The sequence below is a fragment of the Sphaerodactylus townsendi genome, linkage group LG03, assembly GCF_021028975.2.
Source record: "Sphaerodactylus townsendi isolate TG3544 linkage group LG03, MPM_Stown_v2.3, whole genome shotgun sequence".
Lineage (NCBI taxonomy): Eukaryota > Metazoa > Chordata > Lepidosauria > Squamata > Sphaerodactylidae > Sphaerodactylus > Sphaerodactylus townsendi.
Window position 1 is genome coordinate 166,251,256 of NC_059427.1, and position 12,345 is coordinate 166,263,600.

Sequence of the window (12,345 nt, forward strand, 5' to 3'; positions counted from 1 at the left end):
CGCGCCGCCAGGAAGAGGCGGGTGCAAAGCAAAGTCGCCTCTCGTTTGAATGCATTTGGAAGCAGGTTCGGGAAGGCGCTGGGTTTTGCACGGGCAAGGCGAGGGATGGGCTTGTGGGTATCGCACGCCCCCGTGCCTGCTCCGCGTCGCCCATTTTGGAACCGATGAGGCCGGAGCAGCAACCCAAGCTCGCATGCACGCAGGCCTTGCAGGCTGGAGCGAGGCTGGGCTGGATGAAGAGCGGCGGCCTGCAAGCGCCTTTGCAACATGCATTTGCAAAAAAAAAATTCCTTTCGCAAAACCCGGCCGGGCGGTGGATGCGGCGCAGGGAAGGCTACGGGCACCCCGCTCTGCGCCGCCTTCTTGTCGGGATTGTAGAGACCGCGCACCCGGAAGCTGCCTTCCACTGGCTGCTCTGCCTTGCTGCTAGCCCGTCAGGCGCGGTGGCCAAGTGGTAAGGCGTCGGTCTCGTAAACCGAAGATCGCGGGTTCGAACCCCGTCCGTGCCTCAAACTGGACCTTGGCGTCTGGGCTTGCACCAGTGGGGGAAGAAAAGGGGGACTCCCTTTCGCAAGCCGCTTTTTGTTTTCCGGGCTCTGCTGCCTTCCGTGGATGACTGGAAAAGGGAGCAAGAAGGGGAGGGTCAGGCCGGGTCCCGCCGTTCGCCCCATCCCCCTGCAAGGAGGGCGCAGTGTTGGAAATCACCAGATGATGCTACTCTCCTTCAGTCCTGCGGGGATCGGAACTCTGGGATCAACCCATGAACGGATCTCTGCGGAAGCCTCCCCCGCCGGAAAGAGGCAAACGGGGCCATTGCACGGGGCTGGGGGTTGGCCATATAAAGCCACCGAAGGAAATCTGGTTTGTACATCGAAGTGGCAGAAGATGTGACTTTTGCAATGGGAAACGAAGGAGAAAGGGCAGCCTTTCCTGGCTGAAATGGAGAGTTTCCCCCACCCCCATTTGCACATTGTCGGGATTTGCAATTATCCCAGCCCCAAATAAATTGCAAGGTCGCTGGTTGCAGTTTTTGGCTTAAGGCTTGTGCATCGGGACGAAGGGCTGCTTGCAAATGTCTCGGCATTTAGGCGTGCAAGTTGCACAGAAAGCAACATCTGCTGGGTTTGCAGCTAGGACATGGCGGGCTGGATGCTTGGCTAGCAACAAGCCAGGGGTGAGAAGAAGGGGGGCTGTTGTTGCGCGTGACTGGACGGCAAAGGAACACTGCTGGTGTGGGCTTTCACAGCCGGCATCAAAGGGCTGTTGTGGGCTTTGGGGCTGCGGCCTAGCAGTTTTTGCTCCTAGCATTTCGCCAACATCTATGGCTGGCATCTTCAGAGGCATGTCACAGTGAGATTCATTTCTCTCTCTAGCACAGCGTGAAGTGATTGTCTGGTAGGGTGTATGCGTATATATATGTTTATATTAGCGGGCCCGTCCACACGTTGCTGTGGCAATTGTCCTTCTCATCATAGTCCGCAACCCACACAGGTGTCCCTGCAGGTCCAATGATCCCCAGCATAGCCTTTTGGGGTGGTCAAATGGAATCCCTCTTTCCCTTTTCAATGCACTCTTTCCCTTTTCAATTTATATAGTGTTGTCTTGGTTTTTTTAGTATAATGTAACCTTTTCCATTCCACAGCGGAACTGTCCGGAGTGTGAATCCTGCTGTCCGTGAGGCTGGTTGACACACACAGTCCTGGCTTGGGTAAGGCAGAACTGGGGTAAGGAGGCTATCCCAGTCAGGCAGCAGAGGCAGGGTGGTGAGGCGCTCAGATCGAGGCCAGCTCCCTGGGTTCTTAAAGGGCCATGTGCAAAAGAAGCGGAGCCGGTAGTGTTGGTTCGCCCCCACCCCGCGGATTTTCTTAGAAGAAAAAGGCAAACTCCAGCTCGCTTTTAGTAAAAGAGAGCTGTGGTGAATATGGGTGAGGAAGTGGGTAAGGTGTGGTTGGATGTGAGGGAGGGGCAGAGTGAGGTGTGTGAGGATGAGCTGGATGTGTGTTGTGTGGTAGCAGTGGGTGAGGCACAGAGAGTGAAAGTTACCTGCGTGTGAGGGGGGGGAACCCCACCTGACGTCTCACACGGCAAAGTGTGTATGTGTTTCACTCGTATTACCTACCAGTATTACCTATTTGCTGTTTTCACTGCTCCTCTCTGCCCATCTGTGCAAACATTCTAAGCCCTCCTACCAAGCCCTCCGGCCACAGACAGACAGGCTGCACGAACATTCTAAGGGTGACAGTTAAACACAGCCAGCTTCATGGCCTGGTGCGCCAGGAAAAAGACGTTTTACCTGGCTCAGGTATGGACTTTCGGCGATTTGAAGGTCCGATTACCTGCCCACAGCAGGGAGACAGTAAATAGGTAATACTGGTAGGTAATACAAGTGGAAGTGATATATATAAAACCCTTTCTGGCCCAGATCAGTGAAATTCCCAAAGACTTAGGTTTCAAAGAGCATTTTTACTGTTCAGATTCAGTCTCTGAAACAGGGTGCTCTAGGTAGAGACACCCTTTCCCAGTCACAGATTTTGGTTCTTATACTTTCAGAATGCATATGCATACGTCATGATCTTCCTGTGTACATACCTTCCACCATAAAATCTAATTTTTGCTAATCTAACAATTTAACACAAACACAAATTTCCCTTATTCTAGTTTAACACAAATACAAATTTTGCTAATCTAATAGTTTTCCCTTTCCATAGGTCAGGCAATAAAACTATTTTCAGCCTTTCAATCAAGTTAACCAGTTTCCAACATTCCTGAAGAGGGCTATGGTGCAAAGTAGCCTCTTCCAGGATTAAATGATTTTACATACATCTTATTCCCTAAAAAGAATTAAAATGACTATAGTCATCCTTATAATCTATCATTCAAAATAGAATAAATGCCATCTATCCTTTTCATATATTTAACTATAATTTCAGAGTTCATTAAAATATAGAAAAACACATTTTAATAATCTCATTAGATGTTACCTGTCCTCTAACCTTTAAATATTTGTTTGACATCTGTATTAATTAACTAAATTTCCCTGTTTAGCTAAAATGTATTTTGGACTCTTAAAGATGCTGTTTTTAGAGTCCTGTCCTGTTCCAGGATGTTATTACTTAGTAATATGATAAGGTCTTCCTACTTTGTACCTTTGCTGACAAATTACTTTTTACTACTGAGAGAGAAACTTCTTGATTCTCAGTTTATATAAATCCCTTATTCTTCTATATCAAATATAGTATTCAGGCTATTTTCCTGTTCCTATAAAATATGTGTGTGAGTGTGTGTGTGTGTGTGAGTGAGGCTCCACCCAGACACATGCAAATACATGCCCCACCAGATAGTCGTTCCACACAGTACCACGGAGAGAGACGCTTCTTATTGAGAAATGCCTCTGAAGACGCCAGCCATAGATGCGGGTGAAATGTTAGGAGCAAACTACCAGACCACGGCAACACAGCTTGGAAAGCACCATAGCCAAATGCTGCCAACAGTCGCCCAAAATGGCTTAGCAATCATTCCAGGGTGTGTTAAAAAATGGCAGCCCGATAACAGTGAGAGCCCTGGGTAGATTTCTTTGCCTGCATCCCATGCAACTGGGCAACTGGACGGCAGTATTTGGGAGGGGTTCGGCACCTCCAACAGGAGCAGAAGGGTTAAGACCCTTGGCTGTCCCTTTTCTTGTGATAAATGTGGAAGAGAGACTAGAAGTTTGTAATGCAGGGTGATGCTTGTAGATGCAGCCCTTGGGACTTAATCTAAGTCTCCCACCTCTGTCAGATTACCATATATACTCGCATATAAGTCAATTTTTCAGCACATTTTTTTGTGCTGAAAAAGCCCCCCTTGACTTATACGCGAGTCAGGTGTATTTAAAAAATATTTTAGGGTTTTTACTTTGTCGGCCACCAGGAGGTGCAGTTTTTAGGCTAGCGGCACCAAAATTTAAGGGATTTTTAAAGAGACTCTCCTGATGATACCACCCAAGTTTGGTAAAGTTTGGTTCAGGGGGTCCAAAGTTATGGATCCCCAAAGGGGGTGCCCCATCCCCCATTGTTTCACAGGGAACTAATAGTAGATGGGGCTACATTTTGAGGGTCCATAACTTTGGACCCCTTGAACCAAACTTCACCAAACCTGGGCGGTATCATCAGGATAATCTCTTGCTGATACCAGCCACGTTTGGTGATGTTTGGTTTAGGGGGTCCAAAGTTATGGACCCCCAAAAGGGGTGCCCCATCCCCCATTGTTTCCAATGGGAGCTAATAGTAGATGGGGCTACATTTTGAGGGTCCATAACTTTGGACCCCCTGAACCAAACGTCACCAAACATGGGTGGTATCATCAGGAGGGTCTCCTAAAGATACTCTGAAATGTTGGTACTGGCAACATAAACATTCTTCCCCTGACCAAAAATCCAGTTTTGAAGGGTTTTAACTCTTGTGTTTTAGCTTGGTTGCTGGTTGAGCTTAGGTTTTCGTACTTTTAAAGTTATTGTTGAGACCATATTCTTCTTGTTGACCCTCTTTTCTACTTACAGAGCTAGTTTGCTGTTTTTCTTTGAAATAAATATTCAAAAACATTTAACCTACTGATGCCTCAATTAATGTAATTTTATTGGTATCTATTTTTATATTTGAAATTTAACAGTAGCTGCTGCATTTCCCACCCTCGACTTATACGCAAGTCAATAAGTTTTCCCAGTTTTTTGTAGTAAAATTAGGTGCCTTGACTTATATGCAGGTTGACTTATACACGAGTATATACAGTACATGTTGTGTCCTGCTCGTGAGCGTGTACGAGTTTCTTTCTAAAATACGTAAGTTTTCGTTCAAATTCTCTCATCTGTGTCGGAAGACACACAGCTTAGACATGACGCTAAGGTTCTCAGCAATTTCAACACATCCCATCTGTCACCTAAATTCTTAACACTGAGTTGCCTACAGCTGGAAAGCACTCAAATCAGAGTTGTGTCTGAAATACCAGATGTATTTGTGTTTCTTTACCGATTGTGTAGCTCTAATACACTTTGGTCAGGTCTTTTTTGGGGGGTGTCTACTAGCATGTAAATTCCCTCTTGTTGTGAAGTTGGTATGTTGAACTCAATGGTGTGAGGCTGTGCTATTTTTGTGTGTTTTTAAATATAATTATCCTGCATATGCTTAAACCGCATGTTCTGATATTGCACTACCGTGGAAAGGATTCCAGGCAGTACAGAGGCCTGCAGGGTAATTGGTGTGCTTATTTTTAATGTCCTGTTTATTGTGCACCTTTCTCACTGAGACGCAAAGCTAATTACACAGCGTAAATCAGCACAATCAAGACGAGGCATTTAACAAGCAATGTAATTGACTAGGATTAAAAGAATCTGAACACGCATAGACATGATTCAGAATACAGATACTATGCAGGAAAAAATGGTATTTACATTGGTAGAAACTGATACAGTGACATCAGGATATAACCTATAGCAAACGAATGCAGCGGAACCTCGGTTTTTGTTGGTAATCCATCCGAAAAGAATCAATGAAAACCAAAACCGATGAAAACCAGGGCAAACTTTTCCATAGGAATCAATGTAAATCCAATTAATCAGTTCTAGGCACTCCAAAAAACATACCAAAAACACATTTTTTGGTGAAGAAACATAGGATCATTCCGCACATACAGAATAATGCACTTTCAAACTGCTTTCAGTGCTCTTTGAAGCTGTGCGGAATAGCAAAATCCACTTGCAAACAGTTGTGAAAGTGGTTTGAAAACACATTTTTCATGTGCGGAAGGGGCCTATAGTGTTTAATGCTGAAAACAGTAACAAACAATAACACTAGGACCAACTTCAGAGCCAGTGGACCAATGTCGCACCAGAAAGCTGTCCAAAGAGGTCTGTTTCTTCTTTCAGATTTGTCTGAAATGGGGCAAGACATTGTCATTAAACAAGTTGCAGACACGGCCCACAACAGCTTTGTCCGGGTGATTTTTCTCCACAAACCCCTGCCCCTTACTGCAAATCGATGAAAACCAAGGCAAATCAATGAAAACAGAGACAAATTTTTCACTGAAAAAACCGATGAAAACTGAAGGCAATGAAAACCGAGGTTCCACTGTAATATGCCCTATCCATTTATCACTCCAGGTCCCTGGACAGGTGGTCTAACAGTTTGGTTAATAAAATGCCTTTAAGGCTGAGAGAGAATAACTAGTCCAGGGGTAGGGAACCTGCGGCTCGAGAGCCGCATGCGGCTCTTCTGCCCTTGCACTGTGGCTCCACGAGCCGAGCCGCTGGCCCCATCCTTGCCTGCCCTGCAGGCAGCAGGCAGGCACACCAACTGCCCACGGTCGGCTGGGCTGCGCCGCAGGCTTCCCCTCTCGCCCGCCCCATTGGAGCGGGGCGGGTGCTTTCCCGGCGGCCGGAGAGGCCGAGCCGCCAGCTTCATCCTTTCCCGCCCTGCAGGCAGCAGGGCGGGCGCATCCATACACTTCTCAGAATGAGCTGAGTAAAAGGTAAAAAAACCCCTATATATATAGTGTTATCTTTATTTTAAATGTCAAAAATTATTTGCGGCTCCAAGTGTTTTCTTTTCCCATGGAAAACGGGTCCAAATGGCTCTTTGAGTGTTAAAGGTTCCCTACCCCTGAACTAGTCCAAAGTTACTCACAAACTTTCATGGCAGAGAGGGGATTTGAGCTTGGGTCCCAGTCAGATACTCTTACCCACTGCCCTATATGGTCTCACGCCAGTACCTGTACATGTTCGGGGCACCAAGTGGTTTAAAGCAGAGCAAAGGATGGAAAGGTTAATGACCATGTCAGGCTGTTTGCTGAGTTGCTCCATTTCCAGGTTTTGCTACATTGAGGGCCAGCATGGTGAAGTGGTTAAGAGCAGGTGGACTCTAATCGGGAGAACTGGGTTTGATTCCCCACTTCTCCACATGAGCGGCGGACTCATATCTGGTGAACTGGATTTGTTTCCATACTCCTACATTCCTGCTGGGTGATCTTGGGCCAGCCACAGTTCTCTCAGTACTCTCTGACCCCCACAAGGTGTCTTTGACCCTGGTTTACTGCCTTACAATTTAAAACACACATTGTTATTTCAGTTCAAAACAGGCAGTGCAGTTTGTCCCACAGAGGACTCTGGAACAAAGAAGGTCCAGGAAATGGCAGATTAATATACAATTCTGGTTTGTTCTTTCGGTGAGACAGAGTGTAAAATTTGAATTAAATCATAAATTACCTAAAGGTTCATTCCTTCTGGTGTAATCTCAATGTTTACAACAAGATGAAGGTTTAATTTTTAGGACAATAGCTGTTTTCAGATTGGTTTTACAGTTACATCAAAATTTTACTGGTTTGGTTATACTATTAAAAATACTTGGATAATTATGAAATTATGACGAGGTGAACTATCCTCCATTTCATTCGGCCCGCTATGCCTTGCATTTCTTCGTTGCAGTGTTTGTATTTTGCATGCATGCCAGCTTTACCTGTAGGAGAAGAATTTCATTAAAATATTCCCAAACTTGACCTCTTTTGCAGCCTGCTGCCATTATAGATTTTTTTCCTCCCAGAAAAGAATAATATGATAAACTTTGAACTATACTGACAAAGACCTGGAAATTTGTGGAGTATTCTCAAAAGGTTTCACTTTCATTTTTCTTGCTTTCCCCTTCCTCCTGACATTTAACTCTTTCTACTCCAAACAATCTTCTATTCATTGAACTTCTTTATATAATATTTTTTATTAATGTTCTCAAATAGAATTCACATTGGATCTTAAAATTACAGCACTATTGTCATTCAAAGAGAACATTACATAGTTTTAAAATTCATTACCTTCTAACCTTTAATTCCAAAACAGCAGTAAGTATCTAATAAATAGTTACTTATATGGTTGTTGTGGGTTTTCCAGGCTGTGTGGCTGTGGTCTGGTAGATCTTGTTCCTAACGTTTCACCTGTATCTGTGGCTGGCATCTTCAGAGACACAGTGTGTAACAGACTTCTCTCTATGATATGCCTCTGAAGATACCAGCCACAGATGCAGGCGAAACGTTAGGAACAAGATCTAGCAGACCATGGCCACACAACCCGGAAAACCCACCACAACCAATTGAATCCAGCCATGAAAGCCTTCGACAATACAGTTACTTATCTCTATATATAAAAAGCTAACCGTGCGTTTGTTCCTCACACCCTAACATGGAAACGGCTGGACGGATCGCCCCCAAATTTTGCCACACCACTGGTGTCCATTCTGGGCAGGTTTCTGGACCATCATCTGGCTCTCAGGTCACAACGAAGCCTGGTAAAACTCACGTTTAAGGAAAGTCACAGTGGACCAATGAGGGGCTGCCGTATCACAGGGGTGGACCAATGTGGGGCCGCCGTATCGCAGGGGGACATGCCTTGCCCGCCTTCACCTCGCCAAGCCACCCTGCTGTGGAGCGTTCAAAGCAAAGGCTCAGGAAACTGCCGGTCATCCTCTCCCCTTCCTCCTCTTTTCTGCACCACATTCACCACGGTCAACACGCTGGGACAAAGTCATCGAAAAGGAAGAAGGAGTGTGCCAGTATGCCATTCCCCTTCCTCCTTCCTTCCCTTTCAACCCCCCCCCCCCCGCCCCGGAAAGCCACAGCAAAGCGTTGTCAGGTCTGCTAGTATCTTAATAACAAATTAATATTCTTACTATTCTCACATAATTCTGCCTTGAATTAAAAAATGCAGTTCCCATTTCTCATCAAACTCTTGCTTTGACTGTCTGTTTACAAGATTTGTTATATTCATTGAATTTCTTGAAATGTAGTATTTAAGGGGTTGATACTGAGCGTGTAGATTTACAATGGAATTAAAGTATTATTCTCAACTCTAACAGCATTTTTACTGTGAAGAAGAGGCATGATATCACTGCTGGCACAAATGCTCAACTTTGAGAAATGAAAATCCAAGTATCTGTGATAATATCTTCTGGATGGAAAAAAGTCCCAAATAATTTTACAGAAGCCTCTGGAATCTCTTTTCATCTCCAATGTAGTGTAACAGAATAATTTGACTGGAAGGCTCTAGCAATGTATAACTATGCCTTATGAAGTTTCCTGTACTTGAACTTTTATTTTATGATAAAATTTTCTCAACTTTGGATCTCTTTTCGGCCACAGTCTGACACCAGAATTGATCCAGATATCTTGATCACAGTGCCAATCATTTTTTTCCGAGGGGAACCTGTAGAAGATTATAGGAAGACCTCACTACCACAGGGCTTGCATGGGGGTTCAGTCATAACCTTCTCACAATCAGGATCAGCTAGAACAGGGGTAGGGAACCTGCGGCTCGAGAGCCGCATGCGGCTCTTCTGCCCTTGCACTGTGGCTCCACGAGCCGAGCCGCTGGCCCCATCCTCTTAGCCTCCGCTCCTGTGGCAGTGCAGCAGGCAGGCACACCAACTGCCCACGGTCGGCTGGGCTGCGCCGCAGGCTTCCCCTCTCGCCCGCCCCATTGGAGCGGGGCGGGTGCTTTCCCGGCGGCCGGAGAGGCCGAGCCGCCAGCTTCATCCTTTCCCGCCCTGCAGGCAGCAGGGCGGGCGCATCCATACACTTCTCAGAATGAGCTGAGTAAAAGGTAAAAAAACCCCTATATATATAGTGTTATCTTTATTTTAAATGTCAAAAATTATTTGCGGCTCCAAGTGTTTTCTTTTCCCATGGAAAACGGGTCCAAATGGCTCTTTGAGTGTTAAAGGTTCCCTACCCCTGAGCTAGAATATGAAGGACTTCTTCCACTGTGAAAAGAATGGTTCTTTTCCAATATGAAGCCATCTGGAAGACTCCTCCCCTCTACAGAACTTTGGAAGCGTGTTGCATAAATTGAAGCCCTGTTTTGAATCTAGCTTCTTGCATACATTGTGTACCTCTAGCTTTGCGTTCAGGCAACCCAAACTGAGCTCCATCAACCCCCCATAAAGCAAGCTAGCAAAGCCTTTATTGGCATAAACAGAACAACAACAACAAAACGTAGCAATAGGGTTTTAAAAGCAAAAAAACCCCCTCAGATAAATACAGATTGTTACTGACTAAATTATTTCCATAACAAAGCTTGCAACCTCTTAACAGAATCAGAGTTGTTCAACGAGAGAAATAATCTTATCAAATCTGTTAACTCAGTTTGTACCGTAAATCTTGGCACAGTATTGCAAAGTGGGCAGAAAGTGACTTCCGGGCCAGGCAGGAAAACTTTTGAGTGTCCCAAGATTCCCCAGAAAAGCAGTCTTTCTGGTGCATAGATGGGAGCAGGAATCAATGTAGACTTCATTTGAGAGAGAGTTGAAGAGACTGGGTGCCAGTGTTGGGAAAGCGACTGTACGTAGTCATCTACCACATTTCCAGTGCTAAGGGCAGCATACAATGTACACATAATAATTGGGCTAAGAGTGAGCATGAGTCCAAGCTTCTAAATAAACAATTTGTATTGCCCTGCTGGGTAAATGAGGGGTCAAGGTGTTGGAAAAATTTCAATAGTCTCTCCGCAATACAGAGACACGTGGATTGGTTCAGTGAAACTGATACCCTTTTATTGCAGCGGTGGAGGCACTACGTGCTGTAATCCGCCAAAAAACAACGTCCAAAGAGCAATTTTTATACAGTTGTCCAAGCAAGCAGTTAACTTTGCAAATACCTAATTGGTTACATTTTGCCACCACCCAGTTGTCTGCTGAAGATTGATTTGGTGTCAGCGTTGACCACCGCCTGGGCCAACTGCAGGGTGGAAGCCCCTATCACCTATAGAGCAAAGGGTCTCTTTGCAGGACCCAGATATAATTCAGCAGAGCTTGTAACAGGGCAGAACATCAGAGTCATGTCACATGCTCCCACGTTTTCTCAGATAGTACATCCGTTCGTTCAAAACATGATTATATCACCAATATGCACGTGACAGCTCTCACTTCAGAGCTGCAGTGGCGTAGGAGGTTAAGAGCTCATACATCTAATCTAGAGGAACCGGGTGTGATTCCCAGCTCTGCCGCCTGAGCTGTGGAGGCTTATCTGGGGAATTCAGATTAGCCTGTACACTCCCACACACGCCAGCTGGGTGACCTTGGGCTAGTCACAGCTTCTTGGAGCTCTCTCAGCCCCATTTGCCTCACAGGGTGTTTGTTGTGAGGGGGGAAGGGCAAGGAAATTGTAAGCCCCTTTGAGTCTCCTGCAGGAGAGAAAGGGGGGATATAAATCCAAACTCTTCTTCTTCTTCTTGTCCCTGTTCCTTCTAAACACTGACACTTACAACCTGGCAATTTCGCCTTACAATCTAATGTTTCCAACAATGGCATTACAGGAGCTGATCACCGAGGCCAGGAACAGAGAGATAGAGAGACAGCAGTAAACACATGCAAAGAACTGAGACAGACAAAAATTGTGAATGTGTTTCTCTGTGTGTCTGTGTAGTGTGTATTTGTGTATGTTTCCCAGGATCTCTGGGTGACAGAATCAGTCTCTGTGCCATTTTTTTGTGTTGGAATGTGTGCAGAGGGTGGGGGGCCTTTCTACCCTCTCTTGGGACCAATCTCACCAACAGCCCCATTCCCACCCCCAGCCATACAGCTCAGCGGGGCTTCCTGCCATACCCTTTTCCAGATAAAGAATAGAGGAGATATGAGAATTCTTCCGCCATTTTCTGAGCTGTCTTTGTTCTAGAACAGGGGTCAGCAACCTTTAACACCCAAAGAGCCATTTGGACCCGTTTTTCACGGAAAAGAAAACACTTGGAGCCGCAAATACTTTTTTACATTTAAAATGAAGATAACACTCTATATATATTTTTTACCTTTACGCTTTGTATAAACAATTATAGTGTGCGGCTTATGAAATCCATGAAGTGCTACAGAGAAAATTATATTTTATTTATGTAAAGAACACATTTTGAACATTTTGAACTCTTAAAAAATAATAACCCCCTCAAATTTCGCTTGGATGGTGGATCAAAATTCATGCCTTTGATGGGGTTGTCAACTTCCGGGGGGGGGGGCTGAGCTTCTCCCCCCCCTTCCCCAAGAAAATGTCTGCCATGGAGGGTGGACTTCACAGCCATGTTCCTCACTGAACATGACCCCTGCCCTGGTCCCAAAAGCCTCAGCTTCTGAGAATCTACCCCCAAATGTGGGATTTGCCCGCCGGGACTTGGCAACCTGCAACAACCATGGCTGAGGATGATCCCGGCCTTCCTCCCTTCCAAGATCTGCAAGCTTAGCCTTCACTGGCTTACTCTGAAGTAAACCTTCCAAGATCCATGTTGAAGGCTTTCCCCATGCGCTCCTGCCCTCCTTGGCAATGCAGAAGCAAACAATTCCCACCCACCCC

General features: G+C 45.5%; 1 non-coding gene across 1 annotated transcript; it reads left to right on the forward strand.

The window, feature by feature from the left end:
• Nucleotides 1-437: 437 nt before the first annotated feature.
• TRNAT-CGU lies at nucleotides 438-509 on the forward strand. Its single transcript has one exon. It is a non-coding gene; the product is annotated as a tRNA-Thr (tRNA).
• Nucleotides 510-12,345: the final 11,836 nt, after the last annotated feature.